The following is a 22,436-nucleotide window of genomic DNA, read 5'->3' on the forward strand; positions in this document are numbered from 1 at the left end:
CTGTTTGCCCATAAATCCTTCGTTTCTTAGCCAAATAACTCGATTTTGGTACCCACGGAATCGTATGATCGGCGCCTACAAATCCCAACCATCAAATCGGCCTAAAATCGACGTTTTAGGGGTCCGATTTGGGCAGTTTGGGTTTCGGGTTCGGTTAACCCATCAAATCCTAACCATTTTCAGTAATATAAGCTTTGGTGGATTTGTTCTTACCTTACCAACTCAGATCTATCAACAAAATCTCGGGTCTCGGCTTCGAATCTTGATCGGTTAGTATGTGTGTGTGTTTTGAGTGTGTGAAGAAAGAAGGTGGAAATGAAAGATTGGGTTTGGGATGGGATATTTATATCCCTCTAAGCCCACGGACCCGATGCCCATTCTCATTTAACCCATCTTACGCAATCTAAGCCCAACTCCCTCCTTACTCGACATTAAATAATTAACAACGTGAAATCACTAAACATAACTTTCTTTATTTATAATTAAAATTTAGGATGTTACAACAATTTCACCCACCACATATAATACATGTAACATATCATGAGTGACAAATTTATTATAACCTATCATATATTATAACATGTGTGATGAGTTTATTATTCTAGTTATCAATAACTAGTTACTCTCACTTAGGTCACCAAAGACACCACTGACTCAATGTATGCATACATGACACTATATGCATGGGAGTTCATTAACTTAGTTAACAGAACTAACTGGGTTTACTGACACAATTAACAGGATTTAACTGAAAATGTCGGGTATCACATCGGGGATTAGAAATATTGAATGTATATTTTATTATGGAGTTGGATATTATAATATGTTTTATACATATATTTATATATAAAAACCGAAAATTTAAAATGGGTCGGATTTTCGGGTTTGAAAAGTAACGAATGTTACAGCTGGTCAGTCAAGCAATCAAGGTGGCCCGTCCAAATCAATGCCCAGCTGTTGGATGATAATGATGCATCATCAGTGGCCAGTGGACAAGCACCATACAATGCTGGAAATATGAATCATGGGAATGAGTATCAAGCTCTCTTTTCAATGTTTACTGAGTCATACAATGCTTTTATAGCAAAGAATCTAATTCATACTAGTGTGGTTCAAGAGGATCTTGAACAAATTGATGCTAATGATTTGGAAGATATGGATCTGAAGTGGCAGGCTGCAATGTTAGCCTTGAAAAGCAAGAGGTTGTACAATAGAACAGGAAGATCTCTGGTGTCTGGTCCAAATGATATATTATGTTTTGACAAGTCAAAAGCAATATGCTACAACTGTCAACAACCAGGTCACTTTGCTAGAGGATATAATCAGCCAAGGCAATTTTCTAACAACAATCAACAAAAAAAATCAGTTTCAATACCAAAAGCATAATCAAGTCCAACCAAGGCAGTTTAACAACAAAAATTTATAACAACAAAATCATTAACAAGTGATCCCACAACAGCAACCGTATCAGAGAAACCAACAAGTCCCTCCATAAGCTCCTGTTAATCAGAACATAAACAATGCAAATCAACCAAGAAATCAAGGGAATGTTGCATTAGCTCAACCACAACAAGAAGGTGTATTTGATTGGATCAACCATGCTGATGATATTGAAAAGGCCAATATAGCATTCATGGAAAAGATAGGGAATGAAGCAGAGTCCTCTTCATCTCAGGTACATTCAAATCTCACAAATCTTGAATTGCTTGAAATGAATGATTCTTTGAAAATGGAAATTGGTTACTTGCAAAGTGAATGCTTTAAGAAACAAAGCATCATTAATGTTTATAAATTGAATGAAGTGACTTATGACAATCAAATCAAAAGTCTAGAACAATATTGTATAGACAGTTACATCATTCAGTCAAGATATGTGACTGAAATTGATGAACTGAAGAAAATGTATCTTGATGAGAAGTTGAAAAATACTCAACTTCAAGTTAAGGTAGACTTTCTGAAGAACTTGATGTCAACTGGAAACATTTGTGGTAATTTGAAAAAGATCAAGGAAGAGGATAAGTATAAAGTTGTTCCTCCACCTTTTAATGATAGTTACTCATTAAAAGTGGATAAGGAAAACAAAAATGCTTACCTTAAACAGTTTAGAGAAGTGTTTGATGACAGAAAGGAGTTTGTTGAAAATTAAAAGTTGGTTGAGGTTGATGACAAGGGTGATTTTATAATGAAGGCTATTGAAACAAATGTTGAAAATTCTGTTGTTTTGCAAGTCTCAAAAGATGACTTTGATGATGAGTTATTAGATAGAGTTTGGCACACCCAAAAAATCCACTAATTGAGTTTTACCGTCAGAGATGTGAACTAACAGGATCAGAATCATTAGTTATATCAAACACCAAAATTAAAGTTTTCAAAAACAACCAAGACATACAAGTCTTAAGTAAAAATGCGGAAGCGTAAATTGTAAAGCAAATAGTTGCGCCACACAGGACGACTCAAAAGAAAACACAGTTATCATGATAAAATTTAATGCAAAGTTAAAGCAACAGAGTTCAGAGTATGCATGTCCTATACCGCTCACACGCCTCGGCTACCTGAGATAAACATACTAAAAGTGTCAACACAGGGTTGGTGAGTTCACAAGTTTAAGTCAATTTAAGCGTTGCGTTTTAGCGTTACCAGATAGTATTAAGTCAATTATATATCAATAGGTAGCTAACCTATCAAGCATGTATTAATAAGTGTTCGACACCGAAGCTGACTGTTTATACTATTGCCTTGCCACCAGGTCAACCACGACCATGGTAATGTGTTAGCCAAAATTACACCCACTCGACCTACAGTCGAGTTTTGAGTTGGGTGGGGTTTGTCAAACCCAGTAGTACTACTCAAAAGTGACTCGCTATTATCCAAATATTAACCGGTTCGATGTTCAGAAGGACTTAGTTGGTTTGTTGCCACTTAGCCTTACAAGTGATATACAATGAGTAACAAAATCTAAATCGTTGGAGTATGTTATCTCGCCCTAATAAAAGCATTAAAAGAGTAAAAGGGGCCGTGAAACTCACTGTTTGCGAAGTTAACAAAAAGATCCGAGAAAAGTGTGCGTCTCAGAAATCCTCACTAGTACTCTAAAAACAAAAATGAGATTTCTAAGTATTTAAACTACGAGTGAGCCTCTAGACTCGACACACATAAGTCATGCATGAGATGTGTTCATGTTACTTTGTGAAACAAGTGCGACTCGCAAACACGTTGGTGAATAAGTTACATGTGTGAAAAAGTATAGTATTAAATTTTACCATGGTACATTACCAATAAATTATCTCCCACAAGGGCAAATATGTCAAACACATAGCAAACATCGATCACTTAATCACTTTTCATGTTAACTCAAGGAATACAGCAGCTAAGTTACCGAGACAGATTTTAACACGTCAAGATTTCTCTATTTCATAAATCATAACATATAAATAAATCACCAAAAATCATCACAGAAGCACACGTGAGTTAGGTTTCTAAAAATATTTTTATTATATTTTTACTACATACGGTTTTCTCACAATGATCAAAACAATATAGTAAACATACAGTAGTCATTATCATGCGCAACCAAACGTTAATTATTATTACCTTTACATGGTTAATACATTTAATGCAAGGCCAATTGGGTTATATTCCTAACTCAAATTATTAACTTTCAGAAGTGGAATCAACTCAATTGGTCTTGTCGTTTGTGAGATATACTAATTACAAAACAGCCTACAAGAAGGCTTCCCGAATCAGACTTGCACATCATATTTGTAAATTAATATAAACTAACTTTCACACGTCCAAAAATTACAAACTCAGACTCTTTAGAAACTAGACTCGACCTACTACATCATAGAATCAATAATCACTTCAAAACACATCATTAACACCAAGTTACAGTCGTTTTAACATGCAATTATGAATCTGTCCAGCATCAGTTTTCATCAAAAACTCAAATAACTATTAACCTATGAACTAACAATCATGCATGCAACCCTAGGTCATCAATAATCAACATGTTTAGCATATAGGGTTTATGATTATCATGTTTAATGATACAAATATTCATAGAATAGATTAGACATAGTGTTTGGTTTACCTAGTTAGCACCTTAATCCTTCAATCAAGATTGTAATGTAGTGTATGTGTGTGTTTTGTTGATGTTCGGTCGATCCAAGGGGGAGGGGAGGGGCTTCCGTTCGCAAGGGGAGAGGGAGAGGAGAAGGGAATCAGGGTTTAGGTAATTAAGTTATTTAAATAATTATTCAAGTTACACTTTACCCCCTAACCTTCTAGTTTACTTAGTTATAGCACCACTAGTCTATGATGTCCATAATATAATTTTTATACATGCAAACTGTCACACCCCGATCGTGATGGCGGAATAATCGAGGCGCGGCGACTAAGTCGTGATTGTTGAGCACAATAGTATAAAAGTCTAAATGCATAAACATAACCAAAATGTCAAATATTACACCATCCAGGTAACATGAAACAAACTGTTTTAATACAAAATATCAAGTTTCCAAACAACTCCTAGACTAGCCTTCATCTCTCTAAGGCCTCTAAACTTGCTAGGGATTTCTTGCTGCATTATTTCCTGAAAACATGTAACAAACTGTCAACTACATAAAGTAGATGAGTGAATTCATAGGTTTAAAGAAAAAGAGTTTATACACAAGCATACTAGTATAGGTTGTAGGGGTTTATATATAGGGTGTACCTGCGGCTAACCCACCACTCCTACAACTTATACTACTATGTTTGGATATAATACCCGGTTTTAAGATGGTTTGTAAGAAAAGGGCTCTTGGTTTTCCCAAAGAGGTTTTTGTAGTAAGTAAAACATGAAATGTTCTCCTGGACTCTCAGCGGGCTTATTATTCTCCCATTAGAGTCGTTTGTGATAAGATTACTCAAAGATTTGTGGTCTCCCAACGATACATGTAGCACATAGCAGTTAAGCATAAATAAGGACATATAGATTTGAGCATGCTAAGTTTACTAGATAAACCAACACCAAGATCCCACAGTTTACTAGTATCCAAGATGATGGTGAATAAATGATGATGATGATGAATGAAGATGAAACTCAATGATCACACAAGACTTGATTGATCCCACGCAAGACTTAAACCAAGACTACCTCGTTCTTGTCATCCAGGACTCAGCTAGGTTCTACCGAGAGTAGGATAGACTCCCCAAAGAATCCTGGGTTCCCTTGGTCCCTACCGAGACTAGTATAGGTCCTCAAGAGTTATGGATTTCACCGAGACTAGTATGAAATCCCATGAGTTACGAGTGCCACCGAGAATAGAATGCCACTCATGGTCGCGAGTTCTACCGAGAGTAGAATAAACTCTCGCGTCCAATTCAACTCATGATGCTTTGATCTCTAGATTTCCATGCTGACACAATGACTATGATGATATGAATATGATTCCCATTTCCCATGATGTCAATGTTCATAGAATTTCCCATACTCATTGATTTCCAATGTTCTTAGATCTCCATAAGTTGATGGGTTTTCCCCATGTTCATAGATTTCCAAAGTTTATAGATTCTTAAAAAGCTTGTGGATTTCCGCACGTGTGTAGAAATCCAAAAGTTTATAGTTTAAAGAGTGTTTGCATAAATGATTTTTATCCAAACGTGTAAAGTTACCATGTTTCCACCCCATAGTTTTGAAAAGCTTAAATAGGGGCTATGAACTCACCTTGATCTCGGGTTAGGATGGTGCTACAATAGATCTCCTTAGCCTAGAGTTGAACATAAATATAAGGTTAACAACGTGCTATAAGTCTAAGAAAACGAGCTTACGCGGCCTCGAGCAAAAACTGGGTTTTAAAGACGAAACAGCTTGGTTCTGGCTTGATTCGATCGAATAGGAACACGTTCGATCGAATAGACACACATTCGATCGAATCTGTGGCACACTCGATCGAACTAGAAACACATTTGGTCGAACCAGTTGGAAAAACTCGTTCGGTCGAACATGGAACTTGTTCGATCGAATAGACACTCGTTCGATCGAATACGAAACTCATTCGGTCGAATGAGTTGGAGACCATTCGGTTGCTTTCCTATTCGATCGACTGAACTGATTCGATCGACTGGACTGATTCGATCGACTGGTTCGATCGAATGAGTCTGATTCGACTCCTTCAAGCTGGGCGACGGAGAAACCTACGGGTTTTTCAGATTTTCCAGATTTTTGACCCAAAATCGAAGTTTTTGACATGGAAATGCTCGGGATTGAAAGGGCTATCGATTCCTAGTGATTTTAAACACAAAAGCCTGCATTTTGACACCAAAACAAGACGGTTTTTGACCCGAAAACTCTAGAAACGAAAGTGGGTGTTTTTGCTCGATTTGAGGCCGAAAATGGTTATGAAAATGGATGATTTTCAAGAAGATCTTACCAAGAATAACAACAAACAGATTTGTGGACTCGGATTTGAAGTTTGAAGACTTTCTCTCTCTAGTTTCTCTCTCTAGAATGAGAGTGTTTGGGTGGGAAGTGTTGGTGGAAATGAAAGAGATGGTGTAAGAATACTTGATTTTCCGCTTAAATACTCGGGTGACTCGGGTTCGGGTTTAGGCTACCGACGGGTCAAGACTAGTCGAGTTCATAAGTTTTTAAACAAACTAAAACTTTTTCAGCAAAACTTTTATAAAACCATTTTCCGAATAATTATTTGAAATCTTTTTAAATAAGAACATTTAATTTTTCGAAAGCATAAAAATTAATATTTTTCAGGCGTAAATGTCGTTTTATAAAATAAACATTTTAAATGATAAAAGCAGATTTTTCCAATGATATGGGTTCCGAACTTATCGTCCAAAATCCCAAAGTCTATAGTTTCCGATGATTTCACGATCCTAGTTTACCAATCGAATTTCAGGGCGTTACATTCTCCCCAATTTAGAGGAATTTCGTCCCGAAATTTAGAACTTAGTATAGTTGATGCAATGATGTTTTAGATCAAATGATCCCATGATGACCACTATGCGCCACTACCCCTAATTTTCGTCTTGGATACCACCCAAATCAAGTTGAAGGGGTTTATATATAGGGTGTACCAGCGGCTAACCCACCACTCCCTCAACTCCACTTGGGTGTTTCTTTCGACTCCTATTAGTTCAATGACACACAGGACGACACACTATTTTCCACTACAAGGCATCACCTTCAAGCTTTACATCAGACATATTCATTTCGGATTGAAGGGGTTTATATATAGGGTGTACCAGCGGCTAACCCACCACTCCTTCAATCTCCAATGAATAATTCCCTCAATAACTCTTGAATTTAACGCCTCACAGCTGCCACGCTAACTATGAGTCCCTAATTCCAAGTCTCGCTTCAGACATAATCAACTTGTGCCGAAGGGGTTTATGTATAGGGTGTACCAGCGGCTAACCCACCACTCCTTCAACATTCATTGATTAATTCCCTACACGAAGCTTGAGTTCATGACTCATAGTTACACAATAGCATATTGTTTATACACGTATACACCTGTGAACTTGATGTAATTATATTCCGGACTATAATTACGAGTTCACCTTGTATCAATGTATAAACTCCATTGTGTGCGGCTAGAAAAATCGACACGACACCACACACACACCCACAACCATGCTTCATGAATGCTAGAATGATGACAAATTTTGGCTCAATGATACATAGTTTACCCCAATGTTTACATGATTAAGTATGCACAACTTGTGTTTTCCAGCACGAGTCATGGGTAGCCAAACTTGGTGTTATGCAAATAAGAGAATATTTATAAGCAAATAGGAACAACATGATACTTCATTGATTGATATTGGTCCCTGATTACATGATTACGATTACATAGTCTCCAAGATTTCTAGAATTACAAAGATGATGACTATGCGAACAGATGAGGGTATTCCTCCTTCATCTTAACCTCTCGCTCCCATGTGAACTCGGGTCCACGATGGTTGTTCCAACGTACCTTGACTATGGGTATCCGGCTTCGCTTAGTCCTTTTGACTTCTCGATCTAGGATCTCGACAGGTTCCTCAACAAAGTGTAGTTTGTCGTCGATGCGAACCGTGTCGATCGGGATTTGAGCGGTCTCGTCAACGAGGCACTTTTTGAGTTGCGACACATGAAAAACGTTGTGAACACGGCTGAGTTCTGGAGACAATTCCAAGCGATAGGCTACGGGTCCGACCTTTTCGATGATCTTGAAAGGTCCTACGTACCTTGGAGCAAACTTTCCCTTTTTCCCGAAGCGAACAATGCCCTTCCAGGGGGAAACTTTGAGCATTACGCGATCGCCTATTTGGAACTCCAGAGGTTTGCGGCGTTTGTCAGCGTAATACTTGTGTCGACAGCGGGCGTCCTTAAGTCTTTGCTGGATGATGGCGATACTGTCAGTGGTTTCCTGTATCAGTTCCGGGCCGAGGATTTGAGAATCTCCGGTCTCGGACCAACACAGTGGAGAACGACATTTCCTGCCATAGAGTGCCTCGAATGGTGCGCATTTGATGGTAGCATGATAGCTGTTATTGTATGAGAACTCTGCAAGAGGAAGGTGAGTCTCCCAGCTACTACCGAATTCAAGGATACAGGCTCTGAGCATATCCTCCAGGGTTTGTATGGTCCTTTCGCTCTGACCGTCCGTTTCAGGATGATAGGCAGAGCTAAGTTTCACACTTGTCCCAAAGGCTTTCTGAAATGACTTCCAGAACCTTGACGCAAAAGAGGGGTCACGGTCAGACGTGATGCCCTTAGGCACACCGTGACGGGTTACGATCTCACGAATGTAAATCCGCGCCAGCTTCTCCGTAGTGTAGTCCTCGCGGACAGGGAGAAAATGGGCAGACTTGGTCAAGTAATCCACGATAACCCAAATCGTGTCATAACCGCTGGGTGTCCGCGGGAGTTTGGTAATGAAGTCTATAGCGACTTCGTCCCACTTCCACTGCGGTATGATCGGTTGCTGTAGCAGGCCAGATGGTCTCTGATGTTCAGTCTTGATCCGCGAGCATGTTAGACATCTACCGACGTACAAAGCTATGACTTTCTTCATACCCGGCCACCAGAAGTGAGACTTGAGATTCTGATACATTTTATCACTGCCTGGGTGAATAGAGTATCTGGATTTGTGCGCTTCGTTCAGGATGAGTTCTCGAAGTGGTTCAGAGTTTGGAATCCACATGCGATTTAAGTAGTAAAGTATACCATCAGACTTGGTTTCAAACTTCCGTTCGGCACCGCAAGATAGCATATTTTTGAGATCACCACCAGCAATCGCTTGCTTTTGAGCTTCAAGAACCATGGAGGGAAGATTGGACTGAATACGGATCGCATGCAACTGGGTCCTTTCCTTGCGACTTAACGCGTCAGCCACTACGTTAGCCTTTCCAGGGTGGTAGCGGATTTCGCAGTCATAGTCACTTAGGAGTTCAACCCATCGACGTTGTCGCATGTTTAGCTCCCTTTGATTGAGGATGTGTTGTAGGCTCTTGTGGTCGGTGAAGATGACACATTTCGTACCGTATAGGTAGTGTCTCCATATTTTTAAGGCAAAGACCACAGCACCCAATTCCAAGTCATGAGTGACATAATTCCTCTCATGACTCTTGAGTTGACGCGAGGCGTAAGCGATGACCTTACCGCGTTGCATTAAGACGCAGCCTAGACCTTGGCTCGAGGCGTCGCAATAAACAACAAAATCATCGTTACCCTCAGGAAGTGACAGGATTGGTGCATGACAGAGTTTATGTTTCAATGTTTGGAAAGCCTCTTCCTGCTCTTGGCTCCAAATGAACGGTTCCCCTTTTTGAGTTAACATTGTGAGAGGCAATACGATCTTTGAAAAGTTCGAGATGAATCGACGGTAGTACCCAGCTAAACCAAGAAATGAACGAATTTCGGTTGGCGTTGTAGGCGCTCCCCAATTTTTGATGGCTTCAATCTTGGCAGGGTCGACATGAATGCCTTCCTTGTTAATGATGTGACCTAAGAATTGAACTTCCCTTAGCCAGAATTCGCATTTGGAGAATTTGGCGTAGAGTTGCTCTTTCCTCAGCAGATCCAAGGTAAGCCTGAGATGAAGCTCATGGTCGGCTTTAGAGCGGGAATAAACGAGAATATCGTCAATGAAGACGATAACAAACTGGTCCAGGTATGGACGACAAACGCGATTCATGAGATCCATGAACACCGCAGGGGCATTCGTCAAACCAAAAGGCATGACTAGGAACTCGTAGTGTCCATAACGAGTTCTGAAAGCGGTTTTCGCGATGTCGTCCTCCATGACGCGTACTTGGTGATAACCTGAGCGTAGGTCGATCTTGGAAAAGTAAGTGGCTCCTTGCAGCTGGTCGAAAAGATCGTCAATCCTTGGTAATGGATACCGATTCTTGACCGTGAGTTTGTTAAGCTCACGATAGTCTATGCACATCCGGAAAGATCCGTCCTTCTTCTTGACGAAGAGGACTGGAGCTCCCCATGGAGATGAACTAGGGCGAATAAAACCCTTGTCTAGTAGTTCCTGTAGCTGGCTCGATAATTCCTGCATTTCTGACGGAGCCAAACGATACGGAGATTTTGCCACGGGGGTTGCACCGGGAACTAATTCGATGCGGAATTCGACTTGTCGGCTAGGAGGTAGTCCGGGTAAGTCTTTAGGAAAAACGTCTGGAAATTCACGCACGACGGGGACATCAGAGAGCTTCTTCCCCAAAGATTTCTTGATGGAGACATGAGCTAGGAAGGCGAGACACTTCTTTCGAAGGCATCGCCGAGCTTTAAAGCAGGAGATTAATTTCAGACATCTACCTGATCTTTCTCCTTGAATAATTATGGACTCGCCAGAAGAACAAGGAACGCGAATGAGCTTCTCAGCACACACCACTTCCGCGTGGTTGATGGACAACCAATCCATCCCAACAATTACATCGAAACTTCCTAATTGCATAGGGATGAGGTCAATGCTAAGAGGCGTCTGATCAAACGTAAGCGTGCAATTGCGAACGATTTCGTTCACTTGGGTAGACTCTCCGTTTGCCAATTCGACAGAGAAAGCGGGGTCTAAGACAGAGGTTCCTAGATTAAGCAATGGGACCAATGCGCTAGAAATAAAACTTCTATCTGCACCCGTATCAAATAGAATAGAAACCCAGAGATTGTTGAGAATGAACGTACCAGTAATGACGTCAGGATTTTGGCGAGCTTCAGCAGCGCCAATAGTGAAGGCTCGGCCTCGGGCCGGAGGAAGATTTGCAAGACGAGGACACCTGCTCTTGAAGTGGTCCGTGGCTCCACACTCGAAACAGCCTCGAGTGTTGCTGGGTTGGGAACTGCTGCTCTGTATTGCCAGTTGATTACCTTGAAATCTGCAGCGTTCCGCTAGGTGCCCCAAACGCCCACAGTTCGTGCATTTCCAGCACGGGGTTCCGGCAGGGTGATGAAATTGGCAAGTGCCGCACATGGGGTGAACCCCAGTGTACTCCCTCTTTGGCCTTCCAGAAGGGGTGGGAGCAGGTGCGACAGAGCTGATTGGGGTTGCGGGAGTAACCATCGCGTAACTGCTAGCCTTACGCTTTTTGATGCGGTTGATCTTTTTGGATGAGCCCTCGGCGGCCTTGCCCGTACCTTTGGCTAGGACCCCAGTCTTAACCTGGTCCTGGGTCAGTCGGGCAGCTAGTTCAATGGCCGCTTGTAGGGTTGATGGGTCAGCCCCGATAACGATTCCACGGACAGTGTCAGGTAGGCCATTGATGTAAAGCTCAATAGCCCGGGAGGGAGGGGTGACCAAGTGTGGTACGAGAAGGGAGAGCTCGTGAAAACGCTCCGTGTACCCTTGGTGATCAGCGCCCGTCATTCTGCGCACCCAAAACTCAGCTTCAAGTTTCTGCACCTCACTGCGAGGTACGAACTCGCGGGTAACCAAAGCTACGAATTCCGACCAGGTCATGGCCAAGGCAGCCTCACGCCCGCGGGTTCTTATCTCGTTGTTCCACCAGGTCAGCGCGCGTTTAGACAACATGCTTGCCGCGTGCGTGACCTTCAGTGTCTCAGGGCACGAGCTAATAACAAAGGCAGCCTCCAACTTTTCGATCCACTGGAGGAGACCAACGGCGCCTTCTGAACCGCTGAAGCTGGTGGGTTTGGTAGCCATGAAGTCCTTGTATGGCTTATTTGCTGGTTCATTTGCGTTCTGAGCTGGAATTTGGTTGGCCCCAGAGGTTCCTTCTTGCCTCAGCCCCTGGCTGATGGCTGTTACCATGCCTGGTAACACAGCCGCGATCTGCTGGGCTATAAGGTTGGCTAGATCAGCGGAGTCCAAGGGGGCGGGTGCACGTCTGGGAGGCATTCTTGACAAAACGAAAAAAAAAAAAAAACGAGCGCTAGATAGAATCGATGACACGCCAAAGATTAAGAATAGAGGACATAGATTATACCAAGAACACAGAATGACATGGCTCAAGAGATTAACAGTTAATATACAACACATAAGCACGCAGCACGTATATAAGTGTAGACATGTGATTGTGATGCATGAGCTATCTAGAGTCAAGGATCCTAGGTTATAGTCTAGGTCGGTTTCCTAATTCCCTATAACCACTGGCTCTGATACCAATCTGTCACACCCCGATCGTGATGGCGGAATAATCGAGGCGCGGCGACTAAGTCGTGATTGTTGAGCACAATAGTATAAAAGTCTAAATGCATAAACATAACCAAAATGTCAAATATTACACCATCCAGGTAACATGAAACAAACTGTTTTAATACAAAATATCAAGTTTCCAAACAACTCCTAGACTAGCCTTCATCTCTCTAAGGCCTCTAAACTTGCTAGGGATTTCTTGCTGCATTATTTCCTGAAAACATGTAACAAACTGTCAACTACATAAAGTAGATGAGTGAATTCATAGGTTTAAAGAAAAAGAGTTTATACACAAGCATACTAGTATAGGTTGTAGGGGTTTATATATAGGGTGTACCTGCGGCTAACCCACCACTCCTACAACTTATACTACTATGTTTGGATATAATACCCGGTTTTAAGATGGTTTGTAAGAAAAGGGCTCTTGGTTTTCCCAAAGAGGTTTTTGTAGTAAGTAAAACATGAAATGTTCTCCTGGACTCTCAGCGGGCTTATTATTCTCCCATTAGAGTCGTTTGTGATAAGATTACTCAAAGATTTGTGGTCTCCCAACGATACATGTAGCACATAGCAGTTAAGCATAAATAAGGACATATAGATTTGAGCATGCTAAGTTTACTAGATAAACCAACACCAAGATCCCACAGTTTACTAGTATCCAAGATGATGGTGAATAAATGATGATGATGATGAATGAAGATGAAACTCAATGATCACACAAGACTTGATTGATCCCACGCAAGACTTAAACCAAGACTACCTCGTTCTTGTCATCCAGGACTCAGCTAGGTTCTACCGAGAGTAGGATAGACTCCCCAAAGAATCCTGGGTTCCCTTGGTCCCTACCGAGACTAGTATAGGTCCTCAAGAGTTATGGATTTCACCGAGACTAGTATGAAATCCCATGAGTTACGAGTGCCACCGAGAATAGAATGCCACTCATGGTCGCGAGTTCTACCGAGAGTAGAATAAACTCTCGCGTCCAATTCAACTCATGATGCTTTGATCTCTAGATTTCCATGCTGACACAATGACTATGATGATATGAATATGATTCCCATTTCCCATGATGTCAATGTTCATAGAATTTCCCATACTCATTGATTTCCAATGTTCTTAGATCTCCATAAGTTGATGGGTTTTCCCCATGTTCATAGATTTCCAAAGTTTATAGATTCTTAAAAAGCTTGTGGATTTCCGCACGTGTGTAGAAATCCAAAAGTTTATAGTTTAAAGAGTGTTTGCATAAATGATTTTTATCCAAACGTGTAAAGTTACCATGTTTCCACCCCATAGTTTTGAAAAGCTTAAATAGGGGCTATGAACTCACCTTGATCTCGGGTTAGGATGGTGCTACAATAGATCTCCTTAGCCTAGAGTTGAACATAAATATAAGGTTAACAACGTGCTATAAGTCTAAGAAAACGAGCTTACGCGGCCTCGAGCAAAAACTGGGTTTTAAAGACGAAACAGCTTGGTTCTGGCTTGATTCGATCGAATAGGAACACGTTCGATCGAATAGACACACATTCGATCGAATCTGTGGCACACTCGATCGAACTAGAAACACATTTGGTCGAACCAGTTGGAAAAACTCGTTCGGTCGAACATGGAACTTGTTCGATCGAATAGACACTCGTTCGATCGAATACGAAACTCATTCGGTCGAATGAGTTGGAGACCATTCGGTTGCTTTCCTATTCGATCGACTGAACTGATTCGATCGACTGGACTGATTCGATCGACTGGTTCGATCGAATGAGTCTGATTCGACTCCTTCAAGCTGGGCGACGGAGAAACCTACGGGTTTTTCAGATTTTCCAGATTTTTGACCCAAAATCGAAGTTTTTGACATGGAAATGCTCGGGATTGAAAGGGCTATCGATTCCTAGTGATTTTAAACACAAAAGCCTGCATTTTGACACCAAAACAAGACGGTTTTTGACCCGAAAACTCTAGAAACGAAAGTGGGTGTTTTTGCTCGATTTGAGGCCGAAAATGGTTATGAAAATGGATGATTTTCAAGAAGATCTTACCAAGAATAACAACAAACAGATTTGTGGACTCGGATTTGAAGTTTGAAGACTTTCTCTCTCTAGTTTCTCTCTCTAGAATGAGAGTGTTTGGGTGGGAAGTGTTGGTGGAAATGAAAGAGATGGTGTAAGAATACTTGATTTTCCGCTTAAATACTCGGGTGACTCGGGTTCGGGTTTAGGCTACCGACGGGTCAAGACTAGTCGAGTTCATAAGTTTTTAAACAAACTAAAACTTTTTCAGCAAAACTTTTATAAAACCATTTTCCGAATAATTATTTGAAATCTTTTTAAATAAGAACATTTAATTTTTCGAAAGCATAAAAATTAATATTTTTCAGGCGTAAATGTCGTTTTATAAAATAAACATTTTAAATGATAAAAGCAGATTTTTCCAATGATATGGGTTCCGAACTTATCGTCCAAAATCCCAAAGTCTATAGTTTCCGATGATTTCACGATCCTAGTTTACCAATCGAATTTCAGGGCGTTACACAAACGAAGTCACATATGAACATAACACGTAATCATATCAAGTACTTGTTTATGATATTTATTGTTTGTTCACCAACGGTTTGAGTCAACTCGTGTGTGTTTCGGAGAAACTCTGAAAGACTACTTGTGTAATGATTGTCATGTGTCATTTAACTCTAATTAAATGTAATTTGAAATGCGTTAACTATAATGACATAGTTCGTGTGATCTTGCGTTTGAATTAACGGAGTTCGGATTAACGAAGTTAAACTGAAATTGACGAGTGTCACAGAGTTGACTTGAGTGATTCAAGTGACAAAAATTCAAGCAATGAAAGTTTAAAAGAATTAAAGGGTAGAAAACGGAAACCAAAGAACAAGATGCCTTTGATGCCAAAGATAACTCCCAAGATGAGAAATCATCATGAGCAAATGAGAAGGGAACACAAATCTTTTGATAATTGTGGTAGTTCCAAGGCAAAGATGAACAATGAAAAATTTGCATACATAGTGCCATAAAGAAGGGATAGTGTCAAACAAGAAAACAGAAGAAAAAAAAGAGGAATGATGATCTTTCATTCCTGTCTATCCTATCTTTTCCAATCAAGAATTGTTTGATGTTGGAGAGGTAGAAAGCATGGAAGTAAATGAAAGAAGACATTCAAGATTTAGAAACAACAAAGATGATAAGCCAATCAAAATGGAAAAGATAACCTTTGTCAAAAGTTCTGTTGAAAGACAAGACATAAAGATTGAAGAATTTGTACCTTTCTCAATTAATTATGATGGTCTCTTTACCCAAAAGACTATTGGAGTTGATCCTCCAAGACCAAGTGAGAGGTTTAAAAGGGGAAAATCAAGTGAAAGTTTCAAAGGACAAGTTTGGTGTAAAATTTGTGATGTGTATGGATATCATACTGATTCTTGTGATGATAGGTTTACCTTCAAACCAATTGATGTCCCTGACACAATAAAGTTTGGCCAAGACTTTGGTTTATACAAGAAAAAGTACAATGAATATTTAGGCAAGGTTAAGAAGATGGTTCGTGATCCAGTAAACATTGTTGCATAGGAAAGTAAGAAAAGAACTGAAACCATTCACAAGAATGAAAAGAAGATGAATTTGATTGAAAAGAAGAAGGCTCCTATGAACAGACAACCCATCAGAATTAACCCTGATGTGGATTCTAAATCAATAAAATCTATTGAATCTGAAAAGTCACCAAGATTTGAAGAGAAAATTAAGAAGAATGTGTTCAAGAAGAAGAAGTCAAAAGAACTAAATGGTGATGAGAAATTTCTTCTGAAACATGGGTTTGAGCCACATGGATTTTTGTGGAAACCAAGGGTTCAAACACAAGTTCCAGTTGAGAAAAGGGAGTTTGTCATTGAAGAATGCACAAGCATAGTTCCCTATGTTGGAAACTTGATTGAATATGGTTATGAATCTGATGATTCATGTGAGATTGTGTATGAGGACCCTAAACCAGATGCAATAGTTGATCATGTTGCTAATGATTTGCAAGCTGAGTCAGCTTGTATTTCATCACTTAACTGATTTCTTTTTCTTTGAGTTGTGTAGGAACAGTCCACACCAGTAAATGATGTATGGTATATGGACAGTGGATGTTTCAGGCACATGACCTTGACAGGATGTCACTAGTAAATTATGAAGAAAAGTTTGAAAGACCAGTTGCATTTGGGAGTGATGAAAATGGAGGGAAAATTATGGGGAATGGCATTCTCACTAATGGAAAACTGTCGTTTGATAATGTGTTTGATGTAGAAGGATTACAATATAACCTATTGAGTATATCACAGAAGTGTGATAAAGGTTATAAGGTTGGTTTTGATGATTCTCATTGTTTCATCCTCAAAACCTGAATTTGTAATTCCTCCTGATATGATTATGATGATGGCTCCTAGAAATGAGAACTTATATGAACTAAGAATGAAAGATGTCATTTCTAGAGGTGGAACTTGTTTTTTATCAAAGGCCACTGAAAATGAAACAAAGTTGTGACACATAAAGCTTTGTCATGTCAATTTAAAGAATATGAACAAACTTGTTAAAGGTAAACATGTCATTAGTTTACCAACAAGGGAGTTCAAGCTGGATGACAGGTGTATTTCTTGTCAAAAAGGAAAGCAGCACAAGTCATCTCACGAAACAAAAGTAATAAACTCAATTTATCAAATACTTGAAATGCTTCACATGGATCTCTTTGGTCCTGTGAGTGTTCCTAGTATTGGAAAGAAAAGATACGGTTTGGTGATAATTGATGATTTTTCAAGATATACTTGGGTTTATTTTCTGAATTCCAAGGATGAAGCTGTTGAATTAATTAAAGGATATGTGACAAGAATGGAGAATCAACTGGATGTAAGGGTGAAGTTAATGAGAAGTGACAATGGAACTGAGTTCAAAATTGGGGCAATGGATGAATTTTGCAAGTCTAAAGGAATATTTCAACAATTTAGTGCCCCCTGAACACCTGAACAGAATGGAGTTGCTGAAAGAAGAAACAAAACACTGATAGAAGCAGCAAGAACCATGCTAGCCGATGCTTACTTGCATGTTACTTTTTGGGCAGAAGCTATAAACACTGCTTGCTATGTTCAGAACAGGGTCCTTCTCAACAAAAGTCAAGACAAAACTCCATATGAGATTTTGTTCAAAATAAAACCCTACATCAAGTTTCTCAAACCTTTTGGTTGCAAATCTCATTGTTGAATACAAAGGACTATTTGAACAAGTTTCAGTCAAAATCCTTAGATTGTTTCTTTGTTTGGTATTCAACACACTCAAAAGCTTAAAGAGTCTATGTGAAAGACCATTTGAGTGTGATTGAATCTTCAGATGTGATCTTCAATGAAAATCAATTCAACACTGTTGATGGAGCAACATCGCTATTTAATCTATAAAAGTTAATCAAATCTTTTAAGCTGTACCCTGAAGATTTTAATGGTACTTTATATATGACAAGTATCCCTGAAGTAACATCGAAACAAAATGTTGATTTGGACAAATTATGGTCAAAGGTTGCTGAGAAGAACAACGAATACTCTTTTACTGAGAAAGTAATCAATGGTGAGTCTGAAGATGAGATTGAGCAAACTAACAATCTTGAACAACCACAAGATCAAGAGCCTTTGGTCAATAATGAATTGCAACCTAAAGATCAGCAAGATCAAGAACAAGATGAAAGACGACCAAATTTTGAAACCTTGTTTCAAAATTTGAACATTGGAAGTGATATTGCTTCGACATCTCAACAGAATTTTAAAGAAATTGCTGACTTAAACCAAACTGAATCAGATTTGATCACTAAATAACCTGTTGTTAATGACTCAAATCTTGATTCGACTATTTCTTTATATCAAATTGTTCAAACTTCTTATGTTGAAAGAAATCATCCTGCTGAAAACATCGTTGGGAACAATCATGAAAGGGTTACAAGAAGAGCATCTGAAACTGCAAACATTTGTTTATACTCCTGCTTCTTATACCCAAGGACATTGTTCAAGCATTAAAGGAAAATAGTTGTGTGGAAGCAATGCAAGATGTGTTGGCTCAGTTTAAAAATCCGCAAGTGTGGGAACTTGTGGACAAGCCAAAGGGAAAGTATGCAATTGACACCAATTGGGTTTTCAGAAACAAAAGGGACAAAAGAGGAATTGTAATGAAGAACAAAGTAAGACTAGTTGCACTAGGATGCTTACGAGAAGAAGGAACTGATTTTGAGGAAGTGTTTGCACCAGTAGCAAGGCTAGAAGCAATCAGAATATTCCTAGCCTATGTTTCTTCCAAGAACATCAGAGTATTTCAACTGGATGTGAAATCTTCTTTCTTAAATTGCAACATAGAAGAGGAGGTATATGTCACTCAACCTCCAGGTTTTGCGGATCCTGGGTACCCTAATAGAGTATACAAACTGAACAAGGCTCTATATGGACTACATCAAGCTCCAAGAGCTTGGTATGATGAGTTATCAAATCACTTACTTGTTAATGGATTTCACAGGGGAGCCATTGATAAGACCCTCTTCTACAATAAAAGAGGAAGAGATTTACTCCTGCTTCAAGTTTATGTTGATGATATCATCTTTGGATCTACAAATGAACAGATGTGTTTGGAGTTTGAGGAAGTGATGAAGTCTAAGTACTGCATGAACTCAATGGGAGAAATGAATTTCTTTCTGTGATTGAATGTTCAACAAAAGAAGGATGGTATATTCATTTTCCAATCAAAGTATGTGCAAGACATTATGAACAAGTTCAAATGTTAAGACTTGAAGACTGCTTCTACTCCAATGGACACCCATGAGAAGATGATAGCTGATGAAAAGGGGGAGCCTTTTGATGAAAATGAATACAGAGCCAACATTGGATCATTTATGTACCTGACTGCTTCATGGCCTGACATTATGTTTGTTGTTTGTGTGTGTGCAAGATTCCAATCAAGTCCAAAAGTGTCTCACATGACTGTTGTCAAGAGAATCTTTAGATAATTGAAAGGAAAACTTGATTTAGGGATATGGTATCCAAAGAACCATGGATTTAATCTAATTGCTTACACTAATAGTGACTATGATGTCTACAACATGAGTAGGAAATCTACATCAGGAGGATGTCAATTCTTGGGAGACAGGCTAGTGTCAAGGCAATGCAAGAAGCAAAATACTGTGTCAATCTCTACTGCTGAAGCTGAGTACATTGTTGCATCTGCCTGCTATGCACAAGTCCTCTGGATTCAAAATTAACTGTTGGACCATGGTTTGAATTACTTGAACACTCCTATTTTTATTGATAAAACTGTTGCTTTGTTCATTGTTAAGAACCCTGTCCAACACTCAAAGACCAAGCACATTGAAATCAGACACCATTTCATTAGAGACTGTAATGAAAAAGGTCTAACTGAAATGAAAAGAGTTGACACTAGTGACAACTTGGCTAATTTGTTCACCAAACCACTAGATAGAACAAGATTTCACTTACTTTTGAAAGAATTAGGAATGATCAACTCTAATGAAGTCTGATTAATTATGTGTTCTCATTGTGCTAACTGACTATCTTTAGAAAGGTCTTGTTGAGTGAGTTGTGTTTGATCTGTGAATCTGTGTCTATGTTTAACTGATATGTGCTTTGAATGACAATATGTGTAACTTAGGTATCTATGATGCTTAGGCTTGATTTCAGTAACTGTTGATAATATCTTGATAAGTGAGCCTGCATATGATTTGAAATGATGAACCTATATTCTTATCTAATATTTCTGAATATGTTGGATAATCTGATATGATGATGTGTTTAGACAGTATAGAATTTGCATAATTAGTCTTGGTTGAACATTATGTTAAGTCAACTTGTGTTAATTCATGTCACTCATGATCTGATTATTCTTGAATATATTAATCTTTGCTTGTGTCAAAATTATGCTTTTGTGTTAAAATTGCATGCTCTGATACCAACTGACAGAACCGAGCCCCGGTGCGGAAGCGTGTCGAACGGTGATAACGAGATCGGTTCAGCATCGATCTACAACATGCATTCACTCTTGAACGATCTATTGGATGGATGAGATGTATTAGGAGAGAGCCTGATTCAATTAACAATAATCAATAAAGTAGGATGAACACATATATGTAATCAAAACACAAACAAGATAGAAATGGTAGTATGATATCATTAGTCGAAAGATTCTCATAAAGATGAACCACTCATACATATATTCATACATACACAAGAAATATCATCCACCCCGGGATATCTCATCTCGGGGAGGAGACCCTCTCAAAGGGATAAAACCCTAGATCTCAATCAATACACAATGCACTCAGTCAACTAGATACTAGTCTAGCATGACTTGGTCTTCAATCAATCCACCCTTGGTTGAGACCAAACAATACATTTTTCACCCACATATGAATTAGATGCGTCGGTCTAAAATATAAGACCCAACAAGCTCCCCCTTAGACCGATTCCATCGAATTACTTCCATGATTACTACATAACCTGTTGTCTTTCATTTAAATTTTCCCCCTCACTTTAAGCAGCTTTAAACTTCAATGATCAACATCAAGTAATAAGGTCATCATAAAAGGAAATACACTCAATATGTTCATCAAATAATCTTCAATTTTTCCCGTTTGTGGTGTGGATGTTGAGACGGCGAATTCCATCTGAGTACGTCATCAAGATCATCCACATCTTTGAAAAACCTTGGATTATTTATCTTGATCAACTTTTCCTTAACTTGAGTCTTTTACTTGATTTGAAGCAACCAATTTTCAATGAAATTCAAAGAATATTACTCCCCCAATTTCGTTGCAATTATCTTTAACAAACGTATCTTCAAAAACAAGTGCGGGTGAAAACATGAGACTCTTCAATTTCAACAATCTTTGACTTGGTCAACTCATGAAATGATCCAGAAAATCAATCATCTTGTTCTTGTAAGCAACTTGTTGAAGTTGTGAAATTTTGGTTAATTTTGCCCAATTTTTGCTCAAAAGTCTCTAAAAATGACCAAAATGCCCTTTGCTGACCTGACACAGTCAACAACCAAGATGACCAGAAAAATCATTTCCAAAAGATCACTCATACTTGGGCAAACATTTTTCATTTAGAACACATGGTCAAAAAGTCAACGGATAAGCGAGTATACATTCCTTTCTTTATCTTGGCCCGTTTGACTTTGAAAGCCAACTGCATCAAATATCCTAATATTTCTTCCAAAAACTTGAAATATTTCCCAAACACAAACTTTCTGTTCAAGAGCACATATATTTCCCTTCACGAGCATGCTAGACCATAGTCATGCTTGTGAGTAAGAAGTGTGCTCGAGAGTAAAAAGATATGCAGTGATTTATCATGAAGGTTTTTCTTTAAGAGCACCAAGCATACTCGTGAGCAAAAAGTGTGCTCGAGAGTAGTAAGATATCTTAGTAAGCAATCATGAAGGTTTTTCTTCACAAGCATGTTCGTGAGCAAAGGTGTGCTCGAGACACCATTCTAATTTTTCATGTCAAAATAAAGTTTGCTCGAGAAGATATGCTTGAAAAAAAGTAAGATGTGCTTGAGAAAATATTATATGCTTGGGATTAAAATATATCTTTTTCTTCGTGTACCTTGACATTTCGAACATCAATCACTAAATTTTCTCCATTTAAAACCTAATCCAGCTGACAATTACCAAAATACAACTGTAATATATCTTTAGCTACAACAATATGACTTATACCATCTGAAAAAGTCTAAAATACCCCTGTAGAAACTTGGAT

This window comes from Bidens hawaiensis, unplaced genomic scaffold (assembly GCF_021521415.1).
Source record: "Bidens hawaiensis isolate Kalapana, Puna unplaced genomic scaffold, B.hawaiensis_p1.1 tig00008534_1, whole genome shotgun sequence".
Taxonomy (NCBI): Eukaryota; Viridiplantae; Streptophyta; class Magnoliopsida; order Asterales; family Asteraceae; genus Bidens; species Bidens hawaiensis.